This window comes from Macadamia integrifolia, chromosome 6 (assembly GCF_013358625.1).
Source record: "Macadamia integrifolia cultivar HAES 741 chromosome 6, SCU_Mint_v3, whole genome shotgun sequence".
NCBI classification, from domain to species: domain Eukaryota; kingdom Viridiplantae; phylum Streptophyta; class Magnoliopsida; order Proteales; family Proteaceae; genus Macadamia; species Macadamia integrifolia.
The window spans coordinates 12111967-12130833 of record NC_056562.1 but is presented as its reverse complement, the minus strand read 5'-3'; the positions used below and the strand labels follow the sequence as shown (position 1 = coordinate 12130833).

The 18867-nt window shown below is 39.3% G+C and overlaps 2 long non-coding RNA genes across 2 annotated transcripts; both read right to left on the bottom strand.

Annotated features, from left to right (window-relative positions):
• Positions 1-10085: 10085 nt before the first annotated feature.
• On the bottom strand, positions 10086-14709 carry LOC122080991. The gene is made up of 2 exons (XR_006140973.1): positions 14355-14709; positions 10086-10382 (listed from the first exon to the last, which is right to left on the bottom strand). It is a non-coding gene; the product is annotated as an uncharacterized LOC122080991 (long non-coding RNA).
• Positions 14710-15884: 1175 nt separating this feature from the next.
• LOC122080675 lies at positions 15885-18419 on the bottom strand. The gene is made up of 2 exons (XR_006140863.1): positions 18278-18419; positions 15885-16116 (listed from the first exon to the last, which is right to left on the bottom strand). It is a non-coding gene; the product is annotated as an uncharacterized LOC122080675 (long non-coding RNA).
• Positions 18420-18867: the final 448 nt, after the last annotated feature.

Genomic DNA, 18867 nt, shown 5'->3' with positions numbered 1-18867 from the left:
ATCTCCTTCGTTGTCATCCCTTAAGCAAGGGGATTTGATTATTGTAATCTTTGTATATAAACACACACGTGATATCAATAATATGCATTGGTTTTAACCAAGTTCTAAAGGATTTTTCATGGTATCAGAGCCAACTTCTTGATTGATCTCCCTTTTTTCTTGCGTTTTCCCTAATGACTACCAAAGGTTCCATTACTACCGAGGATTCCACTATCAACGATAGTCGGTGTGTTGGATTCATCCTCACCCTACTACCTTCATCACTCAGATAATTCTGGCATCATTATGGTGTCGACCCCTTTGAATGGGGATAACTACCCAACATGGCGACGCGCCATGCGCATGGTTCTCAATGCCAAAAATAAGATAATGTTTGTTGATGGTACTCTCACCAAGCCCACATCTCCTCCATTTAATGTTTAGCTTTGGAAGCACTGTAACTTTATGGTACTGTTGGTACCAAAAATTCAAAATACACGCCTAATGACGTGGCAAAGGTAATATGGGGAATTAAAAGGAGAACGTGGCTTGACCGTATCGGTCCATCACCCACATATGGTGTAATGCCAGCGCATAGAGGTGGTTACAGCATGTCTATGACATTGGACATTAAGAGGACAGGTGTCAGTGACACATTGAAGATGCTACTTCATGGGAGAAATGTGCAAGTGGTGTGAGGAATGGAGTGATTAATTTTTAAGGTATATAAGGGGAGAAAACCAACCAAGGAAGACAATCAACAACAAATCGAACACAACTCAACTACAATGCAAATCTTTTCATTTTATCCTTTTGCTCCAATATTTAGAATTAGAGATGGAGTAGAACTCTTACGTTCATTTCTTTTAAATTTTCAATCCACAGGGTCTATCCATTAGACTCTCGTGACTTGTAGCCCCTTTTGAGGAATATAACACAGTTTATTCCCTCATCTTTCAGAGGTTTTAGTTGTTGAAAAGTTCCTGGAGCAATCGGGGCAAAGAAGAGCCCAAGTGCTTTGAAAGAAGTCAGATTCAATATTGATTCTGGTCAGGAAGGATTTTGGCATGCCCACACACTCATTGATATGGTCAGCTGATTGTAACATAGAGGAAGATTTCGTGCCAACATCTTTTTGGAATACCCGGTGGGACCCTCGTTAACATAGTGGTTCAAACAAGGAGAAACTACAAAAACTCTAAGGGGCAACAAACACCAAGTCCCCCAGAAGTTTCTAACCCAAACCTAGAAGACAATCTTCTGCAGACCAGCTATTAATGGCAGTTGACGATGTAACTAGGCATGTGCAGACTGCTATGCAAGCAGCATCACGGCCATTGGCTAAGGATATATACCGAAGGATAACTCAAGAAGTGAATAACATAATTGATCACAAGTTAGATCAAATGATGACACTTCTGATGCCACATACCCGGTCATGTGGCCAAGCTAATCCTAATGTAGCTTCATCCAGTAACCCTCCAGGGTTTGGTGAACAAAGCCAAGCAGTAGCAACCTCAAATCAGGAAGGGAACCTTGGAACTAGCCAATGACCGCAGGTAACCTACAATAACCATGTATACTAGCAAAGTTCGTGGTATGCACCAACGAGTACAGTTACCTCTGGAATAAGTAGTGTTCCAGTGAGTGGTTCTTAGTATGTGCCTGCCACCTTAGTTGCAACAGGTGCAAATGCTATGCCCATTGGTGGCTATCCCTACTAGACCAACTACTATGGTCATCAAGGTCGCAGGAATGGGGATAGGCCAATCACTTCTCACTAGAATATACTAGACCCTCAAGGGTTAGGTTGGCAGGAAAATAACGTATTTGACCGAATGGAACAAGATCAAAGGAATGTACCCTTTACCATTTCAGAGCCATTAATGGCTCAAGGTACCCACATTATGGTTGACCGAGAAGAATTGGTCAGAGTAATCCAAGCCCAAATCAACCCTGCTTTTCGGCTAGTCATGAGACCTGTGTACTTTAAGCCGTATCCAGAATATTTGGATATGATCAACATAGGAAGAAATCTAAAGATACTTGAATTCTCTAAGTTTTCTAGAGAAGACAATATATCTACAGTGGAACATGTTGCTCGTTTTACTGTCCAGTGTGGGACTGTAGGCATAGGTGACCTTATAAAACTGAGACTATTCCCTAATTCATTGACCAGGGCAGCCTTCTCCTGGTATTGCAATTTACCGGTCAATTCCATTCACAATTGGGTGGAAATGGAGGATAAGTTTCATCTTCAATTTTACAGGACAGAGCCAATGATGTCAGTGTCCGACTTAGTTAGGATGTACTAGGAAAATGGTGAATCTGTTGATCAGTTCATCAACAGATTTAAAACAGCAAAACACCGTTGTGTGGTCAACCTTTAGGAAGGAGAGTTTGCAAAGATGGTCCTTAACGGCTTATCTTTGGAGTTAAGGAAAAGGTTTGCTGGCCAAGAATTTATGGATTTTAGTCAATTGGTGGCACAAGCTACCTGCTATAAGCAAATCTTGAAAGAAGAAGAACAACAATGTTCTTCTATAGCAACTAAGTACAAAGGGGCAACGTATAATTTGGCCCTTATGGGTTCCGGCCAGTAGAAACTGGCCAATAGACTGTGAAATAGATTGGGCTGAAATTGTTGAAGGCCAACCATACATTTGCAAAATTTTGACCAAACCTCAGGATAGAACGACCACACAAAGAACCTTTCAACTAAGGAGTTATGACTCAACTGTTAAGAGATAAACATTTTAAGTTGGTCAAGGGGCACCAAATACTTCCAACCGCTGATCTCAAAGATAAGAAATACTGTAAATGGCACGATACAGACTCTCACTTTACTAATAGTTGTATTGTCTTATGTAATGCCATACAGAAGGCTATAAACGATGGTCGGTTGAAGTTCCCAGAAAAGGATAAGAGCGTGATGATGGTTGATGAAGACCCATTCCCCACGGTCAATATGGTGAATGTGGACCTCTCAAGATTGCTGTCCTAACCACAAGCAGTCCCTAGAAGGGAAAGATCAAGTTTAAGGCCACTCACTTCCCGATTAGCCTTAGCCAAATAGGGTGATGTAGTTGAGTTACAACCTCTAAGAAGTAGCCGAAAGCTAAAGATTGATCTTAGAGAAGACCGAACCAAAAAGGTTGTGTTAGAATAAAAGAGACCATCAAATCAACCGATGGTCTTGCTAAAAGATCTGAAAGACCTGCATATGCAGAAGCAGGATGAAAGATTAGGAAGTTCACATTCACAACTCGGAGAAAGGTTTCAATGGAGCGTTTGTCGCCATTGTAAATGATTGATTGATGAAGCCTCTCATTCAACCTAAGGACAAACCAAAAATCTTCTAAGATCTGAGATGACCCTCACAGTTAAATGTTGACCTTACGGCCAATTCAGCTAGATCGGCTAAGGAACAACATCATAGCCCCAAAAGGAACTGACTAAGGTCGGACACTAAAAGGAGATTAGGCTTTGGACGTGATCCGGAACTTAAACATTGGCCTCATCAGAGAAAAGCTGAAGAGGCATGTAGGTCAGTAAAAGATAGAATGGGATATTCCCCATCCAGGAAGAAGGAAAAGGAGCGGATCCCAGTTACTAAATGGGTCGACAGACTACTTTACTAAATGGGTCTAAGCCATCCCGCTCAAAGTAGTGAACCAGGAATATATGATCAAATTCTTGAAGCAAGCTATCATTCATAGGTTTTGCATTCCCAAGACCATAACCTGTGATAACGGAAGCATAGTTACAGGAGGCCAAGTGCTAGAGTTCACTAGGGAACATGGAAACACCATCATCCATTCGACTCCATATCACGCCCAAGGCAATGGTCAGGCAGAAGCAAGCAATAAAGTCCTAAAATCAAATCATTGTTGATAACCCCTCTACCTGGGCTGAGTTATTATCCGAAGTTCTCTGGGCCTATCGAACTACCAAACGGTCTGGTACAGGGACTACACCTTTCTCTTTAACATACGGTCATAATGCAATCTTACCTATGGAAATTACCATGAAATCATTACGAGTAGCACAATAGCATAGAATCCATTTAAATATAGCGAAGCTATGCTGACCAAATTAGAAGACCTGACTGAAGAGCAGGTCAAGGCCTTCAATTATGTGCAAGACCAGAAAAGGATGGTGGCCAAAGCATATGATAAGTGCATAAGGCCTAAAGAGTTTATAGAAGGCCAATTGGTGTGGAAAACTATTCTACGAATTGGGGCAAAGAGTAACCTATATGGAAAATGGTCTCCTACATGGGAAGGACCATTTAAGGTATACCAAGATCTCAAAGGAGGAGTGTATAGGTTGCAAGACCTCAGTGGGCAGATCCAACTAAGACTGATCAATGGGAAATACTTGAAGAATTATTCCCCGATCATATGGGAACCCACTCAGTAGAAAGTAAATACCCCATCCTACAACCTGTTGTTACTACACCTAACCAAGGGAATAGTAAGACTTAAAGATAGTCACTACCTCAATTTGAACTGGAAGAGCATGAAGAGAGGCCCTGATTTGTGCAAGTTGATCTTCCAAGCATGGTTCATCAGGTTCAGGAACAGAAGAACTCATGTTGCTTAGAGAAAGAAGGAAGTAGAAGAAGAATCGAAGGATGGAGAAGATAAATAGTAAATACTATTCACCCTTCTTTAAAAAAGGGCAATCCAAAAAAGAAAAGATCTCGCCAAAAATGCGTCGGTCAGAGGGGCACGTGGCAGCATAATATAAGCAAGAAAAGAGGCTGATTGACGCTCATATGGAAGGGTAATTATCACTCAGAGTTCAAAAGTTTTTGAAAAAAGGAAAACATCAAACTGCTAAGAATTCAACTTAGAAGAAGCGATACACCCAAGTACGTGGAGTGGTTGGGAAGATTACATGAAGAGGCCATTTAACACCGTTGATCAACATAATCCATACATACTTTTGGCTAGAGAGTGGTGTCGTAAGATGGATTATGAGGGAAAATTATTGGTACCAGAAATTCAAAATACGCGCCTAATGACGTGGCAGGGGTAATATGGGGCATAAAAAGGACAACATGGGCTGACTGTATCGGTCCATCACCCACATATGGTGTAATGCCAGCACATAGAGGTGGTTATGACATGTCTATAACACTAGACATTAAGAGGACAAGTGTCAATGGCGCATTGAAGATGCTACTTTATGGGAGAAGTGTGCCAGTGGTGTGAGGAATGGAGCAATTAATTTTTAAGGTATCTATGGGGAGAAAACCAACCAAGGAAGACAATCAACAACAAATCAAACACAACTCAGCTACAATGCAAATCTTTTCATTTTATCTTTTTACTTTCCAATGTTTAGAATTAGAAATGGAGTAGAACTCTTACGTTTACTTCTTTTGAATTTTCAATCCACAGGGTCTATCCATAAGATTCTTGTAACTTGTATTCAAAGCCCCTTTTCAGAAAAATAACACAGTTTATTCCCTCATCTTTCACAGGTTTTGATCGTTGAAAAGTCTTTGGAGCAATTGGGGCAAGAGGAGAGCCCAAGTCGCTTGAACGAAGTCAGATTCAATATTGAATCCGATCAGGAAGGATTCTGGCACGCCCACACAATCATTGATATGGTCAGATGACTGTAACATAGAGGAATATTTTGTGCCAACATGTACTCTCATGGATCTTGAATGTTCTCTCTCCAATACTAGCTAATAGCGTAATCTACGTTGACACGACATCCTCTATTTGAAACAATCTCGAAGAATGCTTCTCTCGTAGGAACGCACCCCACGTTTTTTCACCTCAAGCATTCCATCTCCACCATCCAACAGGGGACGAACTCCCTTGCTTCTTATTACACTCGATTGAAGTTGTTACATGATGAACTCTCCTCGTACGTCTTTATACCCACATGCACTTGCGATGCCCAATAGGCTCTGCACTCTACCATCCAACAGGAACATGTTACCAGTTTCTCATGGGACTCTCTGATGCATATGCTGCCATTTGTTCCCAAATATTGACGGTCAAACCTCTTCCCAATGTCAATCGCTCCTATTATCTTCTTTTAAAGGAAGAGCAACAGAGGGCTTTATCTGTTACTACCTCTACCCCTAACACTGCAACAATGGTTGCTTCTCAGGATACCTGCTGCTCCACCATTTCTGACCAACCTAAGAAATGATCATGGTGTGATCATTGCCAATGTCATGGCCATACCCGCTTCACCTGTTGGGTTCTCAACGATAACCCTCTTGGTCACCAACCACACTCTCGCTGCCCCAATCAGGGCTCTAAATATTTTGTTGTGACACTTCCTATGCTTCGTAAGCTAATGTTGTGATCATTGGTGCAACCACCATATTGGTCTCACTATCGCTCAAATCCAACAGTTCTTGACACTCTTGAGCCCTGATGCTTTTACTCCTACTTCCCACCGTGCGGATATTGTGGCCAATCTCTTTGTTTTAGGTATGCATTCTAATTCCTAGTTTCTCGATAGTGGGGCTTCAGATCACATGACTTGTGACCTCTCAAGACTGATTCATTCCTCAATGATCCCCACATCATCTGCTATTTGCCTCCACAATGGGCAATCATTACCCATCATCCATCATGGAGCCAAATCCCTTGGCCCTAATCTCACCCTTCATAAATGCTCTTTATGTCCCTGATTTTAAATTCATGTTAATTTCTATTAGCAAACTAACTTCATCCTTGAATTGTGCTATTACTTTTTTCCCCACTACCTTATAGGAGCTGTCAACGAAGAAGCTGACTGGGGTGAGAACAATGCGTGATGGACTTTATTATTTCTCCCTATAGTCCCATCCTTCTGCTCCACCACTATTAGCTTCCCCTACTGCTCATGATCTCCATGCAACTCTATGGCACCTACATCTTGGTTTATCTTCTCTTTATTTTAGATGTATCTTCATTCCCCATCCCCACGTGATGTGTGTCATTTGTCTAAGCAAACTCGTCTATTTTTTCCTTTAAGCTCTAATCGTTGCCCTCAGGCTTTTGAACTTATACATTGCGATATTTCTGCCGGGGGGGGGGGGGGAAGGGAGTTATCACTCCACTATTAACTGGTGCACATTATTTCTTACCTATTGTTGATGACTTTTCGCGTAATGTAAAGATTTACTTTATGTGACACAAATCTGAAACTTACCCTTACTACTATCCTTTTATCAGATGGTGTGCATGTAGTTTAACTGTTGCATCGGCTACATCCGTATTGATATTGGGTTAGAATTCTTTTCCGAGCCAATACAACATTTTTATTTCACCAATGGCATTATCCACCAACATTCTTGTGTTGGCACCCCACAACAAAATGGGGTGGTTGAGCGCAAGCATCGGCACCTCCTTAAGGTTGCTCATGCCTTAGGTTTTGAAGCCCACCTTCCCATTAGGTTTTGGGGTGACTGCATCCTTATTGTGGCCTATCTCATTAATTGGTTACCTACCCCCAATCTCAATGGCAAGACACTACATGAACTGTTTTTTAATCAGGTTCCCACCTAACTCATCTTCGGGTTTTTGGTTCTTTGTGCTATCCTCACAAACATGCCCTTGGTCATCATAAATTCGACCCTCATGACAAACGTTGCATGTTTCTTGGTTACCCTTTGCTAAAAAGGGGTATTGCTTGTATAACCTCCAAACTCGTCAAGTATTTGTATCCTGTGATGTTACATTCCATGAGTCCATATTTCCTTTTGCTACCACCCTTGATCCTCCTGTTTGTTCGGTGTTACCCCTACCCATACTCGATGCCAAACCTTCTCCATCACCTGTCTCTCTTTCTCTCTCTCCACCAACCCCTAACTCTCTGGTCCAACCTTCCCAACCATCCCTCCCACCCCATCCACCGCCCCCCATATGGTGTTCCAACTGATTTCATACTTTCTCCACCAGTTTGAATGACTATGTCTACTCCATGGCTTCATCACAGGTTCCCCCCTCTCTCAAACCGGTACTACTCCATACCCCATTCAACGGTTCATTTCGTATGATAATTTATCCCTTCCCCACTTTACATTTCTTACTATATTATCATCTGATAATGAACCAACTACTGTTACAGTGGCAGTCAAGCATCCCAACTGGTGTGTTGCCATGGAAGGTGAAATTAATACTCTTTAACAGAATAACACTTGGTATTTGCAACCTCATCCTGTAGGTCAATCTTTGATCGGATGCAAATGGGTGTACAAAATTTAGCATCGATCTGATGGTAGTATTGAGAGATACATAGCACGTTTAGTTGCTAAAGGGTGTGAACAACAGGAGTGCCTAGATTATAATGATACATTTTCCCTTGTTACCAAGTTGGTCAGTGATCATAGCTTTCTTACAGTGGCTGCTATTCGTGGTTGGCATCTTCATCAGTTAGATGTCAATAATGCATTTCTTCGTGGTGATCTTCATGAGGAAGTATATATGCGCCTTCCACTGGGTTATTCAAAGCAGGGGGAGACTATGTTTTTTTGACTCCAAAAGTCTATTTATGGTTTCAAGCTAGCCTCGGACGATTGGTTTGCTACGCTCACTTGGTCTATCCTAGACGTGGGTCTTAGGAAATCTAAGGCTGATTATCTACTTTTCATCAGATTTACTCTGGCATTCTACACTGTTGTCCTCCTTTATGTCGATGAAATTCTCGTTGCTGGCTCCTCTGTCTGCTATCACGACCCTTGTATCCTTTTTACACAGTCAGTTCCGTCTCAAAGACTTGGGTACACTCAAATACTTCATTGGCATCTAGGTTGCCATTGCCATACTGGCATCTTCCTTAGTCAGTGCAAGTACACCCTTGATATCTTACCTGACTTTGGTGTTCTCCCTGCCAATCCTATCACTTTTCCTATGGAGCAAAACATCTGCCTGGATCTTGATACTGGCCCTATTATGGATGACCCTTTTTCTATCATCGCCTAATTGGCCGTCCATCTATCTGACTATTATGAGACTGGATATTACCTATGTTGTCGGTGCCCTCAGTCAGTTCATGCACCAGCCCTAACAATCTCATTTGGACTCTATTACCTAAAATCCTCCCCGGGTACTACTGTGTTTCTTCTGGCAACGAATTCCTTACAACTTGTAGCATTTTTGACTCTGATTGGGCTGCTTTTCCCACAACTCGGTGTTCTGTGATTAGATACATCACTTTCCTTGGAAGCATCCCCTTATCTTGGAAATCTAAGAAGCAGAACACCGTGTCTCACTCCTCTGCCAAGGCTGGAAATTGGTCTATGGCCATGGCAACTTGTGAGCTCCTCTGGTTACGGACTTCGCTACTTGATCTTGGCCTTCTCCAATTACACCCTAGCGTCTCTACTATGACAGCTAAACTGCGTTGCTCATTGCTGCCAATCCCGTTTTCCATAATCGTACCAAGCATATTGACATCGACTACCATATTGTACATGAGAGAATCCAATCTGATTGTATCTCCACCACCCATATTACTTCTCGAATGCAATTGGCCGATATCTTCACCAAGGCACTTGGCCGGAATTCCTTCCACTTTTTCCTTTCCAAGTTGAACGTTCATGACATCCACACTCCAACTTGAGGGGGAGTATTATGTGAATCAATGGGAGGATTTCCATTTCCTATTACGTCTCTCATATCTTACATTCTATTTTCATATTATCTTAGTTTCCTATTTACTCTAGAATTCCTTCCAGGCTCCATTTGTTTCGAAGTAAAATTTTACATGTCAAATTTCCATGTTGAAAATTTTTCCAATGTTTGTTTTCAAAAGGTATATGATGTAAAATGTTACTTAAAAGTTTTCAAATGTTTGTTTTCTTATTTATTTTGCATTGTAAAATTATTCAAAATAATTACATAAAATGCCATTATAAGAATTCTGAATTAAAGGGCCCATATTGTATGATTGTAAATATCATGTATTGCCATGGGACCCACAAATACTTGAATCTTTTGTGATTTAAGGCAATAAAAGATATGCTCCCATCTTTAATTTTTTCAAAAGAGTAATCATTTCTTATTTATTAATCAACTAGTCCACCTAATACATATGAAGCACACATTATCTCAAGGTCAAAAAGAAGTTTGTAATTTACACAAGACAAAATGCAAAAACTCCGAGTTTCCATTTCATATCAAAATAAGCTAAACAACTAAATATAAATTTACATTTTGAAAAAAAAAAAAAAGGATTAATATAATTTGTGACCCAAACTTGATTACAACATCCATAGAAATAAGGATTCAACAATCCTTGATAATTCCCAATGAAATTGATTGGTCAACACTGAGGTGTCTGTTGAATCATCTCCACTGATATTTATGTCTTCTGTTGTATTGAACCAATGTTCACAATCCAATCCCTATGGCCTAGCCAAGTTTCCTAGCCCCCCGCATCAACTTTATTAGACAGAAAAATAAAAATAAAGATGAGAAATCAACTGTAATTCTTTCAAAAAGTGACCAGCAAAATGGCATTCACTATCTATTAACATATACAAAGAAAATTAATTTTTATGCTCTCAGTGGAATTCACTACTGAATGTGAACACCGTTCAGAAATTTTTGCTAAGATTAGGGCACATAATCGAGGTATCTGATGTCTGATACAATTTCTAAATGCAATTCAATCAGATCAATCAGTAAGGGCTCATTCTTCTATAAATGTTAAGATACAAAAAAGTAGACTAAGGATTTTCATTGATAGCATGAAGAGAACATGATAAATATCCTAACATTGGTAGGTTGTGGAAAGCAATAATTTTTCTTACCCCATCTCTAATGAAACTAACAAATGGATAAATGCACTATATCCCTAAGATTTCCATGTTCTCTTAGAATATGACAAAATCTATGGAAACATTCTTGATAGAATGACCAAAATAGTGCTTTGGTGCCTCGTCAATTAAACTCAGCAATGGTTAAAGCTAAAAACTAACAATTGAGACTCAAGTTGGGCAATAGCGACAAGCCAGACCACCACTATCCAATTTCTCTTCAACTCAAATTGCTACCAGTCAAATATAATGCTTTGAGAACTGGTTGGAAAGTCAAAATATATTTCACCAACTTGGACCATTAAAGAGACAAGGCAAGAGAACTTCTTACTTTCATTTGACATGGGGAGCTAAAAATGAGGGGTTGAACCACAATTACAGGATATGGATTCTTAATCGAACATTCTAAACCATTAGTTAAAAAGGTCTTTGGTTTCACACCATTGTCAAACAAGAAATTACACCGAGCTCTACTAAATTTTACTTGGAGGAAATATAGTTATGAAAAAAAAAAAAAATTTCTGTTATGCTACTGTTTTATAAGAATTCAAACCAGCAGAAGCTGAAATCAGTTTAAGGGAAAATTTCATTTCATGTTTAATAATGCTCTTGAAGCAACACCAGCAACATAAACTCACTCACTTGGGAATGAAAGCTCCACTCAAAGTTAGAAAGATGTGAAAAATGGAAAGCTGGTCCGATCTCCTAATCTAGAATGGAAATTCCTTCTCTTTTTAATCTAAAATATAACAAAAACCATAAGGTCTAACCAGAATCCACATTAATAAACTATACTGTAATTGATGCTTATTTGACATATTATAGAGAAAGCCCACAAAAGGACCTCCATATGGTCTTTATTGACCTAGAGAAAGCCTATGACAGAGTACCGAGAGAGTTCATTTGGTATATTCTACAGACGAGATGCGGCATGAATAACTATGTGGATATTATTCAAGACATGTATGAGGGAGTGGTGACGAGTGTCAAAACGATAGAGGGATAAAGTAATGAATTCCCGGTCTCGATTGGTTTACATCATGGATCAACCCTAAGTTCCTATTTGTTTGCACTCATTGTGGATGATCTAACCAAATACATCCAAGACCCAGTCCCATGGTGTATGCTATTCGCTGATGGTATTGTTCTGATAGAACAGTGGAAGAGATTAATACTAAATTGGAACTATGGAGATCGTTTTTAGAGTCAAGAGGTTTTATGGTAAGTAAAACGAAGACAAAATATATGATGTGCCCCTTCAGCCAAACTAGTGGAGGGGATGGAGTGGTGAACTTGGAGATCAGGAACTACCTCAGAGTGACTATTTTAAATACCTGGGATCCATCATTAGCAAAGAAGGTGATATAGAGGACGATGTTGCCTACAGAATTAAAGTGGGATGGATGAGATGGAGAGGGGCTTCGGGAGTTTTATGTGACAAATGTGTGCCTATCAAACTCAAGAGAAAATTTTATCGGACAGTTATACGACTAGCTTGACCTATGGAGTGGAGTGTTGGGTAGTCAAGAAGAGTAATTTGAATAAACTGAGTGTAGCAGAGATGAGAATGCTGAGGATGCTATGCGGCAAGACCAAAAGAGATAGAGTAAGAAATGATTACATTAGAAGCGATGTAGGAGTCGCCCCCTATCCAAGACAAGCTCCGTGAGAACCGCTTGAGGTGTTATGGTCATGTCTAACGGAGACCTATGGATGTCCCAGTGAGGAAGAATGATTAGATTCAATTGGACAGAGCCAGAAGAGGTAGGGGCAGGCCCAAAATAACTATTGATGAAGTGGTAAAAAGAGATATGCATATGGTAGGGCTAGATTGTAGTATGACCACAAATAGAGTTTTGTGGAGGACAAAGACCTGAGTTGCCGACCACTTATAGGGCATATTCCTGTGATGCTTTGACTTCTACGTTTACCTATTTTGTACCTCACCTCACCTTGCTTATGTTGTCTCTTTATAATGCTATTCCTATCTTGGATCCATGTAGCCGATCCCATTAAGTTGGGATAAGGTTATGATTGTTGTTGTTGTTGTTGTTGTTGTTGTTGTACTGTAACTGAGGCTTAAGATTTGACACGATAATCTATAAAATCACTAGAACAAAAAGGATACAAGTTTTGGTAATGTTTACAATAAAAATTTCAAGAGGAAAAAGAATGGGATTTATATAAATTAGTAAACACAGTTACCACAGTTCTTACCTATTTCATGAAAATATAATCAGGTTCTGTATATTTTTTTATTCAGCCTGTAGTGTGGTAGTGTTGAATCACAATGAATTAAAAATCTAACCATCCCAATAAATTATGATTTGTACATTTGTTTATTTAGACTATAGTGTGGCACTGTTGGATTAATGGTTCACATCACCCATCTCCACTTCCACCTGCCTGAAATTGCATGAGGTGATGCTCTGTTTGAACTACTGAAGTGGCCCATAAATAATTGGATTTTATATTCCTAGAAACAACAAAACCTTCAAGGATGGCATTGTTGGATATGTATGCAACCAACAGGCATCCAAATCACTACCCTGTGGCATTTAATTAGAAAAACACTACAAACAACAAAGGCAAAAAAAAAAAAAAAAAAACCCTATGAGAGAGGCATTCTACTATCCAACCACATCTGAACCAAATCGATTCTCTGTCATGAAACACAATCAAATTGATTCCTATTTCCTACAGAGTACAAGAACAACGAGAGAAACTTTGCGCAAATCCAAATCCAATACCTACTAACCATGTCCTAAGCATTTTATGGACAATAGCACCACTGGTAGATAAATGATTCAGGCAGAGAGCCTGAGTACTGTATCAATTGAAAACTTGAAAAAACCAGTTCAAGCTTTTACTAGTTATCATGCCAATATCAGAGTCAGAGAACAATCAAAGCTTAAATTCCACCATCCTATTGTAATGACAGAAATAATACTGTTGCAACTCTCTAAACTACCTAATCCAGCAGGACAAGGTCCACAGTGAAAACGGGATAATCTACACCACTCAATTTAAGACTGTCGTTGGACGCATTTTGATTTTTTAGTCCTTAAATTGTAAGTTTTGATCTCTAAGGTTTTAGCTCCAATATAGAAACCAGTATTATATGTTTCCAGCTTCCTCCATTGAATAATTACAAGTCAGAAGAATTCGCCAGTATTCTTCCTCAAACAGAACATATGGGTAAGAGTTCCCATAGTGTAATGTAATAAGACCATAGTTATGCAAATACAACTATTCCCAATCTGAAACAGTAATTGGGAAGAAAAAGAAGTACATCTCACAAAATCAATAAAATGAAAACTAAATTCATTGTGATAACATGTCACTCATATCAGAATTCAATTGACAGCAAAGAGAACAAGAGAGATGTAAAAGCAACAATGTTAGCAGATATCAAGGGAAGCGAAGCAACTCAGAAACCCTAGGCAAGTAAGAACGAAGGAAATCAACCATAAATTTAGTCATGCTATATATGTTGATATAATGAAGATCAAACAAGGTAAACGTGAGATCCAATAGCAAGCAAGAAGATGTAGAAGAGGGTCAAGTAGAGAATGGAGTGAAACAAAATCGATACCCCATTGGTCTGGAAGTTGTCGACCTCGATAAAATGGTTCCGACTAGGAACCTGGATTAGCAAACCCGACGATAACAGAAAGAATAAAAAAACAGCCATGAAAACTAGTCACTACTGTTCTTGACAATGCCGAGAACACTCTTCATTACATGATCATCTCCATAAGAAAAACATCGTCCGAATGGAGTTGCAGAGACCCGATGACAGCGACCTCCATCGATTTATTGTATCAATTTAAACTAGAACTTGAATGTGCCAGAGATTTACAACTCTCGATGCTGGGTTTTGGGCTACTAATACTGGTGATCCATTTGGTGATTTGGCCCACTTTGAGGGACAAACCCAACCCACCTATTCTAAGAGTAGTTACGGCTGGGTGGGTTACTATAAGTAGTCTTTATGGTCCTTATAGTTATATAAAGTGAGAACACAATTTGCTCACAATGTTGTGGGATAAATCCATGTGGGAGACTACAAAAGGCCACAAAGGACTAATTTTGTTCGTGTTCAAGTGCGAGGGATAGAGGTTTGTGGTCAATACTCGTGAAAGCTTCTCAACCTATACACATGTACTCCTCTACTCCCATTTATGATTCATGTAACGGGTGTGTCCCATTAATTATCAAAGATACCATTAATCTTAATTATCAAAGATACCATTAATCTATATGTTTGTGTGTTCTAATCACTGTGAAGGGGAGACTCTTCAATTTATTTCCCTAACAAATGGTATCACAGGCATCCTTCATGGTTTTAGAACCTTAAAATTCAATAAATTTAGTGAAAAATAGGTTTTGTGGGGGATTTCGTCGAAAAACGGCCACTGCCAGGATTTTTCACCATTAAAACCAAGAGATTTTTTCTAACGTAGAGGAGGTTGAGACGAACACAACATCAGATGGCACGCCGACAGAAATGGCTCCATGTGTCGAATGGTGTGCCAATGATTTAATTTTGTAAGATGAGAGTAGTGTCTATTGTTTTTAGATCACATTATGCCTAGACAACACTGCCTATGGATAGCATTTCCAGTAACATTTATTGAAAAGGAAACAGAAGACCAACCCACAACATGTATCAAAAGTGAAGTGGACTAATGGAATTGTAACTGATACTAAATTACTAATAATGCCATTAGTTGGGTAGTTGTTAAATGGTCAATAATCAAAGTTGGCTGATAGTCTAACACACAAATATAGAGCTGGACATGTTACCTAAAGTGGGGACATCACCTGATGCCTCCTGCATGTCCAAATAACTGAGTATGTCATTCCATGATGGTGATTCTCGACATGCTTTGGAATCGTAAGTCGTACCTTGGTGAGATCCTTAATCGAGACAAATAATACAATTTTGAGAATTTTTTTTTTAAGGAGGGGGGAAATTATAACATTGTCACACTCTGCCTAAAATTTAGGCCAAGGTATGCGGCACTGGACATCCACATCCAGTCAGCCTAACCCTCCAGGATCACAGATGCAGTATCTTAATTTCACAAATACCATCAAGACCACAATTGAAATCAGAGTATGCTAAAATAAATCATACAATTATCACTAGTGATGCACTAAAGTGATAAATTACAAATATACAAGATTCATTTGTTAAAAATCCACATGTGTAATGTTTACATCTTACATGTTTCATCAATATTTACATTAAAAGTAATGACCAAAACACTGAAGTGATGTCCAACAGCATCCTGGTATCTCGTAGATACAAATCTCACATCCACTGCCAGAGTTTCATCCTGCCTCAGCATCTAGAAAGATAAAGGAGAGGGGTGAGCACGAGAATGCCTAGTGAGGGGTGAGGGCAAGCAAGCACACACAACAAAAGATAAAATGCAAGTTTCACTCAGACATATGATGCATATGAATCCATTTATTTTATTTTCCTATTTTCATTACTAGGTCCATTATTCGGTATAAGTTCTACGCAACGAGGTGGCGTTCCCTACCATGCACGTTGGGACTTAGGAATACAAGCTCGCTGCAAGTGGAAGTCTATAGGTCTCAGAATCCTACATAATATGTCTCCCCATAAACCTCCAAAGGTAACCCCAAATAGACAGCCATGGTCCTGGAATCCTACACCTTGGTCACCCATGCTGTATACTACTACGGTCCCAGAATCCTACACCTCGGTCACCCGTGCTATTTCCGCCTCTGAGTACAGTACGTCGTACTCTCAATAATTTACCACCCTTTGGGATTAGCTAGTACCTAACCCCCTATTGGTAAGGGGTGTAGCATCCAGGTCTATGAATCCTTACCATATGCATTCTATATGCATCCAAACTAGTCAATCATATATAGGTGCCCATCATTGTAATACTAACCTCTGAACCCACAGTAGCGAAAACACACATCAGCCACATCGTGCCTCAGACCATCAATGTTACAATTATTACCTTCCATCATATATCACATATCCTCTGACCTCTAGACCCACGATACCAGACAAAATCTTGGCCACACCATGCCCTAGACCGATAGAGCCACAATCACAACTATGCTACGGACCTCTGGGTCCACAGTACCGAAAACACACCTCGGCCACACCGTGCCTCAGATCGCCAATACCACAGTTACAACTGTGGACCTCCTCCATATAGCCACATTCCATATTCACAACACACAATCACATAATCACAATGGCTTATCTCACTTACCTCTGCAGTCCAGAAACCTGTCCACAGTCTTACTAATCCATATTCACAAGGTAACAGATACTGATAGCAAACAACATGCATAACAACAACAATAAAAAATCATACATACAAATAATTCATGCAAAAATTGAAAATAATGTGAAAACACTCCGTAAAAATAAAGTCAAGCACCCCTCACCTTGTTACCCAAATCACAGTTGTTACTGTTGAGTTCCCGTTACCGCGTATCCTCACCGGGTCGTTTAGGTTTGTAAGCCAATGTGTATCATTCTATCAACATTCATAACATACTTACATTATAATTATTATCAAACTAGATTAGATAACGTCATTCCTGTTCCCAACCCCCTTTCATTAATTTTTAACCCAGGTAGTATCCCATTGTCTTCTGTAACATCTTAATATTTATACATATTAAAACCATCATAGGGGCCATACTATCCCTTGTCATTGCTGTAGTTGGACATATTGTCCTTCTCTTATGTATTTTATAAGTCCTCAGTAAGCCCATTAGGTTATAGGTCAGCACTATGACCTTACTGGTCTCTGGAAGCCTAATCGGCTAGAGACTTCTAGCACGACTTGCCAGCCTGTGCTCTCCTGCCTGTTACTCATTTTCTGTAGAATTTTGATTCTACTAGTGTTCTGCAGAAATTTAACTCTATAATCGGTCTTCACTTCTCTATTTAGAAGTCCAAATCACTTCATAACAGTGTATTGGGTCTTTATTTATTCCATTCATGATTTCCATATTCAAATTCTTAAGTTATACTTGTGATTTAGCAGAAATTCCAGATTTCTCCCAATTTGAACCAATTTCTCATATTAAATTATAAATCAAAGGTGGAATAACAATATTTAACTTCCAATTTGATGATCAATCCTCAATTTCGCATGCATAGAATCCATCCTTTAATTCCGTGCATGTGTCTCTAAAACCATAAAATAGTGAAATTAAGATGGGATTTCACTTCAATTTTAGATTAATTCTCTATTTTAAGAACTTTAAGTAGAATCTTAGTCTTCCAGTCCCATTCGGCCTTAATCAGTGAACATACCCTTCAGATTTAAGCTTTCTTTCCATTTTCATCAAAGAAACAATATATCATTTACTTGAAGTTCTTAATCCTTGCTGAACTTTCTCAGATTTCACCTTGACTCTCCAATTCATCCAAATCGGCTAACTCAAACCACCAAATTTCAGTAACTTTCTTGCCATTTCAGATTAATATCAAGTTAGATCTCTTACCTGGTTGCAGAAATCTCCAATTGCTGCCTCAAGAAACTCAACTCTCTCTTGATCTCTTCTTCCTCTCTTCTTTCCTTCTCTTCTCTTTATTCTCCTTCCTCTCCTCTTCTTTCTTTTCTTCTTTTCTTTTCTGGTTTCATTCTGTTCTCAGCAGTAAAGAGAAAAGCTAAACCGACCTTCCCTCTATTTATATCCCCTCCACTGACTTGACTATTAGTGTATATATATAATATTCTATATCTATATGTATAATATATGCAATTACATATATATATATATATATATATTTATATGTATATATACTACAATAGGTTATTTTAAATCCTTTCTTACATTTAGTCCCTGCTATAATATTATTAAAGTGTAAGAATAATGGGCATACAACAAGGAAATGTGTGGGGCCACAATAAAAAACCAGTTTCTAGGCATTCTGTTACCTAAACAGGCAGGCCAGTTGGGTAGAGGCTCTCACACCAGTTTGCCCATTTTTGGTCCTCTGTTGTCCAGTCTTCTGGCTAAGGTACCCCACCTGATGTGGGACCCTTTTTCAGTCTTGTGGGCATCCTTAAGACTATCCCTACACCACAATA